The following is a 2,982-nucleotide window of genomic DNA, read 5'->3' on the forward strand; positions in this document are numbered from 1 at the left end:
TGTTATTCTGTCCTGCTCTCTCTTGCGCTGAGTAGTTATGTGCCACGAATACTGACCTCAGGCACGGCTGCTTAATGAGCTTGCATGGGCTGCATGCCACAATAGGTGCCCTCTGTAACTTAGATTACTTGATCTTGCTATCCTTCAATAGCAAACAAAAGCAAATTGTGTGAAAATTTATTGTTCGCTTTTCCAGGTACCTTGCAACAGAAGACGCGATGCAAGACATTGCACTGAACTTTAAGATAGGGGTGTTCACTGTGCCGAACATCGTGTATGCCACAACCCGGGTGTTGTTTGAAGAGCTGCAGCCAATTTGCATGAAGGTAAGCTTACCATTTTATTTAATTATGTCATGCATAAGGTAGCACATTCAGCAATTAGGAGAATACTTGTTCGTTGGCCAGCTGAGGTCCAGCTGTGCTAGTAGCATTACAAAGGCCGCTTTGGTTCGTTGTATACGCAGCAAACCTATTGCTGTTAAGCCAAGGCATCCCAAACTAGGGATGCCTTCCACGGAGTCAGGCCCACACATCAGCATCTGCTGGAGAAATAAAAATATCTCTCTCTCTCTCATAAATTTTACGTCTTTGTGCAGTGACTATGCCGTTGCACATTAAAATAACAAATGTGCTCAAATTTAATGAATGCGTGTTTTGTGAAACGTTGTGAAACTAATCTAAAGCTACTCTGCCCATTTTCCAGGTTGAACATTTGCTACATGTGGACTTTTTCTTAACTGCCACAAGTGATTGCATGAAAACGTAGTTTGAAAAATTCTATTTTCACAGTTCCCCAAGAACAGTGAGGCCTGGCGTCAGGTTGCGGAGCAGTTTGAACAGTTGTGGAACTTTCCAAACTGCTTGGGAGCTGTGGACGGAAAACACATCCACACATCCATATCGAGGCTCCTTCCCACTCCGGAAGCCTTTGTTACAACTACAAGGTAGGCAATACTGTTTAATACACTTTGTAAGGTGTAATTTACATTTGTGCAGCATCTTCAGTTTTTCAAAGTTTCCATTTTATGGATCATTACAGGGCACATATTCAGTTGTGCTGATGGCTATTGTGGACAGCTCACTCAGGTTTGTCGGAGTGGATGTGGGCGCGTACGGGCACCAAAGTGATGGGGGCACCTTCAAGCTGTCGAAGATGGGGCGCCGGCTCAGCAAGGGCTCCTTGAATCTGCCACCACCCAGCCAGTTACCTGAATCCACGACAGTGGCACCCTATGTCTTCGTTGGGGACGAGGCCTTCCAGTTAATGCCGGATTTCCTGAGGCCATACCCAGGGCGATATCTAGAGAATGACCGCCGCATTTTCAATTATCGCCTAAGCCGAGCAAGGTAAAATATTTCCTTAGGGGTGCTATACGGAGTGTGTGACAGCTACTGAGGGCACAGAGCGTCATCATCCCATGGACGAATAAGTGCGCCTTAGCCGCCTACTAGACAGGCATCCTCTGTGGCGAACAATATAATTATCCGGTGAGCTGAACTTCGTTACGAATTTTTTATGAGTGCAAATGAGAGAAAGGCAATGAAACATCGCAAGAGCAAGAACGTTTTTTTACGTGTCTGAGCAATGCGTTGACGCACAGAACTTCACTGTAAAAGGTGGCTGCATCAGTCAAGCAAATGTAAACCCTGTAAACAAGGTCTCACACCACTTCAATTCAGGTTTTAATCATTTTTATTTAACTTCAGCGTTGTTTACCTGCAAATTTTGGTGCAACTGCTTGAAGCAAGAAGCCATCTGTCAGCAAAAAATGGGTAAAAAGGGACCGCCTATGCAAGCTTGTTCATTCTTGTGCCCCTGCACTGAAAACCAGCGCATGCTTACTTCAGAAAAAATGTGCTTATATTTTGAGAGGACTGTCTTAACAAGTTTAATTGAGATCAACGAGATTCTGTGTGAGAAAGGTGTTTACTATGCGCAATAGTCAATGGAAAGCTGATCCCTCGATCAGCTACCACTAGCGAAATGAGCACTGCATATTCTTATCCTCTTTGCCTGCTACCATACGGCTCTGTTGGCTCCATGTTAAAGAAAATTTATACCCATCTTCGCACACGGACATACAATGAAATTTGAATAAGCACTTGCTTTACCCGAGGCACACAGTGTTTTTGTCGTGTTGGCTGATCATTGTTTGAACAGTACCATTAGACAGCACAGCAGCATTGTTGCATGGCCTACAATTTCTAATTTAAATACTTCTATTCCACTGCAGGCGCTGCGTGTAAATGCCTTTGGCATCTTGGCTGCAAGGTGGAGGGTGTTTCGCCGCACGATAGACCTGCTCCCAGAAATCGTGATGGCAGTGACTCTGGCGGCATGTGTACTCCACAACTTCCTGCGGAACGATGTTCTGTACATTCCACAGAACTACGCGGACACTGTTGACAGGTCTGGCAACATCGCTGAAGGCCACTGGCGCCAAAGGGTGCAGCCAAATGCCTACCTGGACCTTGAGCACCGCTTCAGCCGGAACCATGCAAAAGCCGCGGCCGACGTGCGCGACAAGTACCGCACCTACTTTGCCAATGAGGGCGCAGTGCCATGGCAGAGGGAACGTGCTGGACTCAGGCCCTGAGGTGAGCAGAAAAGCCGGTTGCCACAGCGAAACATTTAATGAAGACCGTTGTACATGATTATACATTGTGCATGCCCATTGTCGGCAATATTGTCAGCTTAATCTGGTGGGGTACAACATTATACATCATGCATGTCCACTCGAGGGAACGTTGTCAGCATTAAGCTGTTGGGATAGGTCCCCCGACTATAGCTTGACGCAATGTGGAGGAGTTCTATTTGCAGATGGTGTAGCATTTCGGGTGGCGTTGCTGCAATGTATGGCTCCAGTTTCAATCCAAAGTACGCTGCTGCACTCATAGGCCTGTGGGAATTCATCCTCCGGTCTATGTCCTCTAATTCTGCATCTATTTTTCTATTGCCCTTTTTTTAGTTGTCTTCGAC

At 46.1% G+C, this 2,982-nt stretch overlaps 1 pseudogene; it reads left to right on the forward strand.

The window, feature by feature from the left end:
* The first annotated feature begins 1,038 nt into the window (after positions 1-1,038).
* Positions 1,039-2,599, forward strand: LOC144144159 (uncharacterized; annotated as a pseudogene).
* Positions 2,600-2,982: the final 383 nt, after the last annotated feature.

This window comes from Haemaphysalis longicornis, unplaced genomic scaffold (assembly GCF_048455015.1).
Source record: "Haemaphysalis longicornis isolate Haplotype H1 unplaced genomic scaffold, Haemaphysalis longicornis Haplotype H1 scaffold_632, whole genome shotgun sequence".
Taxonomy (NCBI): Eukaryota; Metazoa; Arthropoda; class Arachnida; order Ixodida; family Ixodidae; genus Haemaphysalis; species Haemaphysalis longicornis.